Below are 12,593 nucleotides of genomic sequence, written 5' to 3' on the forward strand. Positions count from 1 at the left end.
AGCCCATGGCTCCATCCAGCTCCCAAACCCCAGGTTTTCTCCAGATAAAACCACCCGTCAAATCTGACAAAATCCTCTTTTCCCAATATGTTTATGTTTACCACAAACTGCCCAATTTTCTTTAATGTGGCAGCAGTCACCCTGACAGGGCACATTTGGCTGAGACTCCATGCTCTTAAAATCTGGGATCAGAAAGTTCTGGTTCCCACAGCAACCACAGGTAGCAATTATCCTGGTTCTGGAAATTTCTAGAATAGAAAGAATATTTGCTTTCTGCAGCCCTCTGTTAAGTGCACAGCAAAGGATATGTCTGTGTGCATCAAAATGAATTTATTTTTCTTTTGCTGTGTTTGTAGCTCTGTTTACACCTTAGAAATCTTTTCTATATCAACATTTTTGGACAGTTTTTTATACCTGCTACAGAACACAGAACCTCCTAAAACACATCACGCTTAATTTATTTCCACTTAGCTCTAGTCATTGCAACAAATGCAATTCATTGCACTTTCTGCAGCACGTTTCCCTCTGTACATCACATATAATGAATATCACCACAATAAAATTCATAGTTTGTGACACTCCTGATTAATACCAGCTTTTCACGAAGAAGAAAGATTACTGCAGCCATTATGAATTTATACAGATCTTGCTTTTTCTATTAGAAGACACGCAGTGATGCAGGCTGCTTCCACAAAGAGAAAACCATTTCCTGCCTCTGATGAACAAAGACAGAAACCCAGAGCAGTGGCCACATTTGCCCCTACCCACACAGCTGGACAAATGGCCATGGGCATTTTCAGCAGATTTACACACTTTAAATGTCATTATCTCTACAAAGAAGGGAAGGAAGAGCAGTGTAGTGTTTCTGCTGGGATTTTTAAGGACTTGCACATCTCCCTGAATTCCCCCAAGAACATTACTATGATTAACAGGCCACTGGCTTGCTAGGGGTTTAGTGGCTTATTTTTTCTTTAATTAGCCAAGCACTCCTAATGAATCAGTCATTCTTTATCTCCAGCCCCTGGTCTCCTGAATGCAGAGCAGGAAGTGCTGAGCAGACACCAAGCTGCTCCCTGGCTCCTTTTGGGAGATGCTCTTGCCCCTGGAGAAGTTCAGTGATGCCCAGAGAACTTCCCACAGTTACACTCTCACTCTGGGCTGCAAATTGCTTTTGGTTCCTCCCTCCCTGGCCTGCAGCACTGCTCAAATTCCAAGGAAAACGACAAAGATTGAAGCCTGATTTCCAATCTGCTTTAGCTTTATGTTTGCAGGCAGCACTGTGCCGGCAGCCCCTGCTACAGCTGCTGTGTCCTTTGGGGTCTGAACATCCCTGGTTCTGCCTTCCCAGCCCCAGAGTCTGGCACAGCTGCTCCTCCCTGAAGCCTGCTGGGAGAAAAGGGATCATTTCTGCCTCCCACACAGCAGGCAGCCTTCACCTAGTGAGTATCAGTGTTGCAAACTGTCCTGATGGCTTTAGTGCCTTCATGATGTACTCGGCCCTCTCAGAGCCAAGATGCAGCTCTTGATTTAAATTTTTGCTGTCAGATCTGATTAAAAATTAAGTTGAACACAGTTGTAGGGAAACGAAATTAACATTCTTTTTGAGTAGCACCGTGTAATTTAATGCAACAACTCATACAATTGAGTCATGCAACTACTAATATATGTCTAGAGGATCCAAAGGTTGGGAGCAGGCAGGGACACGGTGCTGGGTGAAGGAGCTCAGGCAGAGGTACAGGCAGGAGCAAAGGAGCATTTCACCACTCCAAACAGAGAAAAACAAACAGAATATTGAAATTCCACAGGGTGGAGTTTCAAGAAGGCAGCTCTAACTGGGCACTCCCTCCTTGCAAGACAGATGGAAATTTCCATCCTTACTTTCGATTCAGGATTTTTGGAGAACACTCTCGGAATCTGTGTTGGAAAGGAGCTCTGGACTTCACTGTTTGTTTTCAGCACAGCTCAGCCCTGTGGTGCCAGCCAGCCCCCAACCCTTCCACCCCTGCCAGAGTCAGGAGAACCTGCTGCACACCTCATTTAACACCCCATTCCCGACGTGGTGCTGGAATCTCAGCTCCAGTATCCAAGAAACAGCCAGGAGGAGCCATGATCCAAGGGAAGAGAGGGGAGGAACAGCCCATTTTCTGCCCAGGGCCATCCAGCTGCCGGGGCTGCCCTTGCCCACCTAAGGGCAGGTCCCCACTCTGCACCCAGGGCAGCAGCCAGGACCCTGCAGGGGAGTGGGCAGCGATGCCACAGGTGTTAGAGGTTACCCAGACAGTGCCCAAAGCCACACAGGGCAGTGATGGAGCCAGAGGATGAGCTCAATGCCCTTTGTCCCAACATCATAAACACAAAATCACTGCAGTTTCACAGAAAGACATAGTTACAGACATCCACAGAGAAACACATCCCCTCTCCAGAGGCTGAGCAGCTCGGGACAGTTTTCATTTCTTTGCAGCTTTCACACTGAATGGAGACAGCTCTGACACTGGGATTTCAATTCAAGGGCCATTTAGGATTGAAAAATAGAGACAGGTTTATATACAAAATGGGAGCATTTCACAAAAACTCTGTCTCCTGCTCACTCTCTGAGAATTATTGTCCCTTATTATCCAGCAACAAAGGGAGGATTCGCTGCCTTGCCAAGGTGAGCACAATCAGTCCTCCTGTCATTCTGCAAAATGGAAAAGGAAAATAACATTGACCTGAAACCTGAGCTGCGGGGCTGAGGGTGCCATGGAGTTCTGGAACCCTTTTGTGTGCTGCTGCCTGTCCCTCCTTGGCAGGACTGTGCAGGGAAGGGAGTGCAAAGAGCAGCTCCGTGGCCCAGACTGAGCTCAGGGTGTGAGGCTCACACGGGCAGGACAGGATGAGTCACTCTGTGACAGGGACTCTGCTCGACGTGGCAGCAATTTTTTGCCATTAGCAGCGTTCTGCGAATGCCATTCAAGCTGCCCATCATTTCTGCAGGTATTTTTGGCTCTGAGAGAGCTGAGGTTCATTGTATAACCCACTCATCCCCTCAGCTCTGTGGCTATTTATACCCCTGTCCTCACAGGCAGGGACAGGGCTGGCTCTGCAGCCAGCTGAGGGCTCAGCAGCTGCTGGTCAGCAGGATGCCCCTTCTTGCTGCCTTCTGCTCACCTTCACAGACTTGCTATAAAGCAGCTTAACATCAGAAATTCAGAGCCAAGGTCTGGGCCAGGCAGCCTTGCTTTGATCCAGCTGGAGGAGACAGAGGTGCAGGAATGGATTTGGGAGTGATTGATCTCCCTGTCTGTTCCCTCCTGGCAGGAGCTGTCAGTCCAGCCTGCCTCCTTTCCCCTGCCAGATGCAGAAGGGAAGGAGATGCTTCCCTTAGGGAAGTTTCAGGTCGTGCCCTGCTGCCCCATTTATTTCTGCCCCCCAGAAGGAGCCAGGTCCTGGCCCAGCAGCTCCTGGGGCAGTGACAGCAAGTCCAAAATGCTCCTGGGCATGGGCACACCTCAGGGGGGTGAACACAGGGGTTACACCTGTCCTGGCATGGACACACCTCAGGGGGGTGAACACAGGGGTTACACCTGTCCTGGCATGGACACACCTCAGGGGGGTGAACACAGGGGTTACACCTGTCCTGGCATGGACACACCTCAGGGGGGTGAACACAAGGGTTACACCTGTCCTGGGTTTGCACACACCTTAGAGAAAGTGAACACCTGCACACTGCAGACTCTGCTCCAAGCAATGGGGATGTCACTGATGCCTTTGGGTTTTTGCCTTTATATTTTTCAAATCCTGTCCTGCATTAGTGCATAACTCTAAACTCCATATAAAGTGTTAGTTACTGTCTTCACATTGTGGTCAGACTTTCCAGGCCTGAGATCCAAGGACACCCTACAGCCTCAGGCCCAAAAAGTGTAAACAAAATTGAACTGGGGGCGTGAGGAGCACACTGGGGGTATCTGATTTCATTATCTGAATCTGTAATTGGAGAATTAACCCCTGATCTGTAAGTGGACCAAACTTAAAATTGTCTGAAAAACTCGTGCCCATGGTCCATCTTGGGTGTAGCCCCTGGAAGGCTTTGACTGCCCAGGGTGTATCTAATGAAGGCCTTTAATAAAAACCCACTTTATTCTCCTGACTGTGCCAGCCTCTGTTCCAGGGAGTCACTCCAAGGCACCATCCCCAGTTCTCTGCAGCCACAGGGCTGAGGGAAGATCACTCTGATGGGACTGAGGGCTGAGCACAGAGCTCCAGGGGGGAAACCACATCACAGGCAGAGCCTGGGAACAGCTGTTTGGTGCTCAAATACCCATCTCCCACATTAGAGATGGTGATTTCTGTGCAGGTGAGTTTTTACAGGCATCACAAACATCTTCCTGCCTCTACTGAAGGGCAGATCCTGTGCACAAAGCAGAAATCATCCTGTGCACAAAGCAGAAATGAACCAGATTTGGAATCACGACCCAAAGCCTCAGCACAACATCCTGCACTGTCTCAGGACCACTCGACAGCAGAGCAGGCACAGAGATGGTAAAACTGCAAATTCCTCCCCATGCAGCAGCCACGCAGGGCTTTTAGGTCCATTTTCCATCAAAGTGGGTCTAACAAACACACCTGGAGCTCACTGGCAAACCCTGCTGTGGGCCACCCCTGCTCCCAGAGCAGCTCCAGAAGTGCCAGGGCCACAGGAGCAGCTCAGGGAGTGCAGCAGCAGCCCTGGGAGGAGCAGACACTTGATATCCTGCTGTTAACAGGCAGCCAGCGGAGCTGCAAGACTCTCTAAGTGCCTTATTAGGTTTTATTAATTCTTCCCTAGAAAGTGCTGCCAAGATAGGTGTTGGGCAATTATCTGCAGACAGAGCTGCCACCAGGAATCAGCATCTGCAGAGAGCCCTGTGGAAGGAGCCCTGGTCCCTCTGGAAACGTTCAGTCAGGAGAATTTACAGTGAGTGAAGGGAAACTGGTGAGGATTGCAGCACGCAGCAGCCAGGGCTCTGTGCCCCCAGCAAACTGATTTGTTTGGAGTAATCCCCCACTCCACCAACAGCCCCCAGCCCCAGAGACTGCACCCCTGTGTGCTGGAGCTGAGCACAAGTGGGGATTATGATGCTTCACCCCTAAGCCTGTAAAAACAAAGAAGTTCTCTCTCTTCATGCCCTACAGCTGAGGTTTCAATGGGCATTTCTGCCAAACGAGGCTGAGGTGGGACACAGACCTGCTGGCTGGTCACCTGCTAAAGAAAACACCTCCCTCGGAATGCCTTCTACCTGTCAGCTCCAATTCTGACCCAGCTTCTCCCCTAATCCACAGGCTGCAAGGTTTTAGGATGAGAGCTGGCAGGTTCTGTCTCCTGAAGCCTGGAGGATAATTTGGCTGGACTGGCCCCTCAAGACCTGTCTCTGTCTGGACCCAAAAAGCAGCACCTAAGCAGGACTGGCCCCTTCAATGCTGCAGTCACAGCCAGCAGCTCCCTGCCAACCCTTCCAACACTGGAAATTACCCCCAATGGCTCACATGGGCTGTGAGAAGCAGGGATGCTCAGGGGCCATGAGCTGGAGAACTTTGTGCCAGGGGCTGCAGTGTCACTGTCATATTTTCTGAACAATCCCTTCACCAGGATTTCTTCTCCTGGGAAGCTGAGAAGCTTCAGCTTCTCCCTGTTTTGCTGCTTTGGATGTGATTTGGAGATTGTTTACCCAGCATGTGAATTGTTTTAATTTAATGGCCAATCATGGTCCAGCTGTGTCAAGGCTCTGAGGAGTCATGAGTTTTTATTATTCATTCTTGTCAAGCCTTCTGATGTATCCTTTCTCTATAGTTTAGTATCATTTTAGTATAGTAGTCTTACAATATAATATAATATCATAAAATAATAAATCAGCCTTCTAAGAACATGGAGTCAGATTCATCTCTTCCCTTGTCCTGGGAACCCTCACAAACACCACACTGCAGCCAGCAGCCTCACCTTACCCAGAGAATTCCCTTTGTGTGAACCTGAGGAGCAGAGCAGCTCATCCCACTGGAACAGGCATTATTCATTCATTGCTTAGCAGAGATATTCAAATTCTTCACCCTTAAAATTAAAGCCTGGCTCTTTGAATCCTGCTCAAGGTGTCTTACCCCGTCTCCCTTCCCTCCCTGTGGTTCTCAGCTCCAGAATTCACACAGGCTGCACAGTTTTGCCTTAGGTCTTTAACAAGAGGAGTTTTGCCACTGCTTATTATCACTAAAATTATGTGTCACCTTGGGTTTTCCTCGCTCACTTTAGCGCATTCTGCTGCTGTCTCCTCCATCTATAAAAGGAAACTTTATGGCTCTTTGCTCTCTGCTTCTTAAAAATTGCATGCAAAAAAGAAATATCTCTCTCTCTCCTTTTTTTTTCCTTTTTGTTGTTAATATGCAGAAATAGTTTGTGTTGCACATTCACTGCACAGTGACCTTCTGGCAGAACTGCACAATTGCTCGTGGCTGATGTGAACAAGGTTTTACAGTGGCAAGAGAAATATTAGGGAAAATGTAGATTCTGCACTGGCTTCTCACACCCCTGGGGTTTTGCTCCTCACCTCGTAAACAAAGGTTTTGTTGACCTGTAACACTCTCAATCCTGACCTCCTTTTAATGCCTCAACCCCAAAATTAGACACGTTTGTCTGCAGCTGGTGTGGGAGAGGGATCCCAGAGGTCCCTGCTGAGCTCTGTAAGGATACAGGGATGTTACCAGATGAGGAAATTTAAGCCCAAATTCCTTAACAGTTTTTCAGTGAGGAGTCTCATCCCACAAGGCTGTTGAATTAACCTGTCTGACATTTCTTTTCTCTACTGGGACAAGAAAAGCCACTAAATAACAGCCCTACTATTCCTTAAACCCAAGGGACAATCCAGGAAGAAAACCAAGCATAAATCCCAAAACAAGGAAGGAATGCAGAGAATCCCAGCCTCCATAACCAATACAAAATTAATTTTTTTCTTCTACTTGGCTGCTCTGTGAAACCCCGAGTGACACAGCCTTGAATGATGCAACAAGGACTCTCCATAAACTCCTCCAGAATTTTCTTGTCTCTCATCATTAGTACCATTTTCACAACTTTAACAAAAAAATATAAAAAATTAAAGATTGAGGTAAACTGAGTCACTCCTGCTTGCAGCAACAGCAGAAGTGGATTCATGGAGAAAAACTAAAAGTATGTATGTGCAGAGTGACATTTCCCACTCTCTGTACTTCCAGCTCTGGTAAAGTGTCAGAAATTTTTCTGCCACCCAAGGACATCCCCCACGCCCTCCCTTCCCATTCATGGTCCTCCACAGCATCCAGTACCAAAGCCCTCCTTGCTGTGAAAACAAGCATATCCCTCCGTTTTACAGCTCCAAATTTGGAGAACAATCTCCAGTTTGGATAACACCAAAAGCAAATCCTCTGCACAGAACATTGCTGCTCCCCCTCTCCTTCCCAGAGGCGACGCTCAGGTCTGTGTGAGCTCAGGGGCTGCCCCAGCCCTTACAGGCTCTCCAAAATCTACCCTCAGATTCCCAGGCTGGTTCCAGGCAGGATCCCTTTAAACTATTCTCCTGTGGATCCTTTCATCCTGAGAGAACACAGTTGCCTTCCCCTGGAGTAACTGGGATACTTTTGAAGTTGTTTTGCCAGCATCCACATCGAGCTGGGCTCGGTTTTAATGACACCGCCACGCTCCTCTTACACAGCTACAAAGATTGTTTTGATACTTCAAGAATATTTGACTTGCTAGTCAAAATAAAGTACTAGAAATTGAATAAAAACTACCCTTGAATACAGAAATCACTTATTAACATGAACTTGTTCTGTAGGATGGGATCTGGCCTGACTTCCCAATTAGCTCCGACACTGGAGTCTGCTGTCGGAGCCAACTGTGCGAGACACGGGGCTATTAATTAACTGCTGCAGTTTTCCTCAGCTTTTGTCAGCTCCTAAATTGATTTTTCCCTAAGTGACAGGGTGCGTGGCTAGAACAAGGGCACGAGGAACTCTTCCTCATTCCAGAGCTGAGCACATCCCCAGGGAGCAGAGTTATCCCAGAGCAGGGCTGGGACCCCCTGCCCAAGGACCTTCCTCCAGCTCAGGGAATTACCTGAGTACAAAGCCCACAGAGCTGGTATCAGACACATTTTCCAAATAAAAAGAAGCACAGAGGTGCAGCACCTTGATCCTATAGACTCACAGCTGCTTCAACAGGCACCCAAAAATTGGAGAACAGAGAACACCCCATCCCTACTGCAGCTCCACACTGCCAAGCCAGCCTGTCTCATGCTATTTTTTATTATTACTATTATTGCTGAGATGCAGATGAATTAGTTCTCTCGGGGCTTTGCACAATTTTTTATTTTGCTAAGCTGCATTTTCTTTTCCAGAAGCCTTATTTTGATGTAAATCTTGTAAACAGGGGACTGGTTCGTTCAAATGCTGAGCACAAAAGCTCTTCCAAAGGAGTAGATCAAAAGTCTGCAGTTGGCTTAATGAAAGACAGACTGACAATTAGGCTGGGCAGAACTGCATGGATGGGGGGGAGGCAGATTTAAGGGTTTAATAATAACTGCCTGAGAGCACATGGAAGGAGAGATGCAGAGCAGTGAGAAGGGGTGGGGAGGATGAACCTTTCTTCATTTTTGCTGTTCTGAATGCCCTCGATGTAAAATGTCCATTGTTAAGGCTCATACAGAACGGTTGTGCACATGCTAAGTGCTGAGGCAGATAGAAAATTGAACAAAACTGGAAATATTGAACCATTTAGAAAAAATTGTTCAATATTTAAAGTGTTTTCTTTCAATCAGGTGTACCCATTGTGCTTTCTTTTCAAGCTGTTGCCATTCCCGAAATGACTACCAGGGGATAATTGTGGCACTTTTCACAAATGAAGCAGAGACAACACAAGAAAAGCAGCAGAGCTGTCAATATCATGGCCAGAACACACAGCTATTGTCATGCCCTGACACCAAAGGCATCGATCCTCCCTCTGCTGCCACTAACAACAGGAAAGAAAAGAGTGGAAGGATGAGGAGGGCTCACTCTGGCTGGGCTGCCTGCATGGCTGAGGGGCAAGAGAACGCTCTTGGCTGGGGCTTGATTGGTCCTGAAAGCTCTTTTTTGCTTTGTTTTGAAGAATTCTGCCATACAAATGGGATAAAACAAAATTGGTAGATAAAACCAGAGTGCAGTTCATTGTCACTGGAGTCCATCCTGGAGAAACTTGGAAATTAATTAGTTCTGTCCCAAAGTTGCACAGTTGCTGTGGCCTAGAGGAGGTTTCTGAGGAGGGAACAGACTCACCAGCACCACGAGTGTGTTCCAGGAGCTCCTGAAACAAGAAAGATTGCCATGATATTAGAACTAAAAGTAGATTAAGTGTAGGAAAAGAGACGCGTCAGTTTTGCAGAAGCGTTCACTCCCTTTTGAGCCTGAGTAATTTGCAAAGAATTAAAAGCCTGATGAACCAAAATGGACTTTTAAAGATGCCTGGCACACTGCAAATGAGCTTTGCTGATGGTTGTGTGGAAGGGTCATTTGCACCCAGTGTGAGAAATAAAAAGTTTTGGATGAAAACAGGCAGGGAGGATGAAGGGATGTGACCACCCACCCCACTTGCCACAGACATGGCTGGGGCCTTAAGATATTAGCCTTTCTATTTTTCAAATCCTGTCCTGCATTAGTGCACAACTCTAGACTCCATATAGTGTTAGTTACTGTCCTCACCTTTTGTCAGACAAGACAATTCCTCCAGGCCTGAGATCCAAGGACACCCTGCAGCCTCAGGCCCCAAAAAGTATAAAGAAAAGTGAATTGGGGGGTGAGGGTGAACTGGGGATGTGTGACTTCGTTACCTGAGACTGTAATTGGAAGATTGTAATTGTAATTGGAGGATTGACCCCTGATATGTAACCAAACTTATTTCTGTCTGAAAAACTCCTCACCCGTCGGTCATTTTGGGTGCAGCCTCTGGGAGGCTTTGGCTGCCCAAGGTGTATCTGTTGAAGGCCTTTAATAAATCCCCATTTTATTCTCCTAACTCTGTCTAGGAGCCACTCCAGGATGTGACTGGATGATCCCCCCTGTCCTTTCCATCCCAAACCATTCCATGCATCTCCCAAGGCACCTTCCCAGCCCCCAGAGCTCACACAGGGACAACCCTGAGCAGCACAGGCAGGAGAAAAACAAACAACAAACCCCCCAAAAGTTTTATCTGAAAGCAGGGCCCAGAACATCCTGTATGTTGAGCTCTGCAAGCTCATCTCTGGATAAAGTCAAAGAGTTAATGTGGAAGGGAAAAAAGATCCTGCGTTGACTTTTATCTAATCTTAGCTGGACACAGCAGATTATGCAGAACACTACAGAAAGCAGCATAAGCATTTCCTTTGGTACTTGAAATTATTCACATTATCTTAAAAATAAATCATGCCTATTGCCCCTTTGAAGTTCTGTCACTATTTTTAATCGTGGAGCTGGGGCTTGGTTTTTGAGGTGAATTTGTCAGTAATTTATGCTAATAGATTTCTGTGCTGATGCTGTGTGCATCTCTGGATCTGTGGAGATGCCAGAGCCACGATAACCACGGGAACATCAGCACATCTGCACCAGCCTGAGATGGTGAGCAGAGCCTTGCTGCTGCCATGGCCTGAGTCCTGTCCCCCCTCAAACTGCTCCAGCTCACACACACCCTTCCTAGAGCCAAAAACATTGCACAAATGCACAAAAAGCTGAGATTTGTAGTTTTCCTGATATGTCTTTTCATCCTGGGCTCCTGATAAGAGTCTTGCATTTTAAATTTTTTGGTTTTTAGCATCTGTAAATGCAACAGCTTTCATTGTCACTTGAATGTCACTGGCAGCAAACACAGATTTTCCACCTCTCATAATGCCCTGGCACGAGGCCGTGGCACATTCAGGGATCATTTCATCAGAGGCATAACACACTAATCTGCTCAACTCCAATTATTTAGCCATATGATCTATGTAAATCTGACCAGCTTGCAGCAGCTTCAGGCCTTGACAGGTTTGTGAGTAATGTTGATCCTGCTATTGTTTTAGCAGTTTTAAATCTTCACCATTAACAGGAGGGTGTGAATAACCAGCCCCTACAAAGCAGTGCTCTTGGAGAAGCTGATGCTCCAAGGGCTGAGCTGAAGCACATCTGGTATTCCAGAAAACCAGAAACACACAGATGTTATTTTAGATCTGGAATTTAACACCCCCAGCAGACTGCCAAGGACTGGCTGTGCACATGGCACCAGGAAATGACCATCCTAGCCCAAAAAAATGTTTTTGATAGCAGCACAATGGCAGATGCAAGTGGCTCCACTCAAGCAGAGCCACATCACCCCCCAGGTGGTGCCAGGAGAGGAAAAATAATACCTGGTTTCACATCATATTGCCAGTGGCAGCGGGAAAGTATTTTAAAGGAAAAACATAAACATTCCAGCGTGACTCTAAACTAGCTGGTTGCTTTGGTTTGGTTTACCTCAAACACCAGTGCTGTGCATGGCTCTCCAGCCTCTCTGAGCCTGTGCAGGAAGCTGAAAAAAGGGAAAATGCTCAGGCACAGGTACCTGGCCCAGCCCACCTGGCCAGACCCCACCCAGCCTCCCCCTCCTCAGAGCCAGCACAAAACATCCTCACTGAACCAGCTTAATGCAGAATTATGTGGAATGAATCCCCTCAGAATACCTCACCTGTGAAGGGTGATTACATCTCATTTTCATGTAAGGAGGGCCTTAAATAACATCAGGCCTTGCAGGCTTTGCCTGTGCCTGCGAGGGGGAAGGATGGATGTGTAACCTTCATGGGTGAGGGGCTGTGTATTTATTGTGGGGGAATGGAAGAGCAAATAGATCTGTTTGGAAGAAAGCAGGGGAGCTGAATCCCACACACATTGTGATGCAGTGCAATAATTTTTTTGTTCTGGGGAGGGAATGCCTCTGTCTGCCTCAGGAAGGAGCCCTGGTCTGCTGAGGACTCACAAACCCCCTCAAAACCAACACCTAGGAGCCACAGAAAGGGCTTTTTCACCTTAAAGCCTAACAATCATTTAGAAACTAGACATCTGAACTCTCTGTTTGCAAATACAAGCCTAATATTTCATAAATAAATGGTTTAATGGCAGCACCTTTGCAGCAGAGGAAGGACAGTGAGGAGGAACTGGTGATAATCCCAATATTTGGCAGAGAAGCAGAAATGAATTGCAGAGCTGGCAGCAGCACGTCCTGCCTTCCTGCCAGGAATCAGTAGTTGCTGGCCTGTAAGCTTTCTGTTGGACTCTGGATTTAATTTTTTACCCTTCTCTACAAGATCAGTGAAATATCCAGTTTCAAGTCACTTTGTGTCCTATGGCACCAATTTTCCCCAAGTTCTAGTTCAGGTCCTGCTCCTTCAACTCTCTCCTACAGCAACAGAGATGTGAAAGAGAGAAGAAAAGCATTCATAAATCCTACATTAATAACCAATATCAAATTCTACTAGAATTTGCTCAAAAGGAAAGAGAATCAATTTGCACTCTGTTCTCAGTTCTTTAAGGCAGCCTTATATTGTTTCTAACGAAACAAAAATCAATATGAAATTCTTCTTATGGTTCATTTTTTAAAG

The sequence above is a fragment of the Passer domesticus genome, chromosome 24, assembly GCF_036417665.1.
Source record: "Passer domesticus isolate bPasDom1 chromosome 24, bPasDom1.hap1, whole genome shotgun sequence".
Lineage (NCBI taxonomy): Eukaryota > Metazoa > Chordata > Aves > Passeriformes > Passeridae > Passer > Passer domesticus.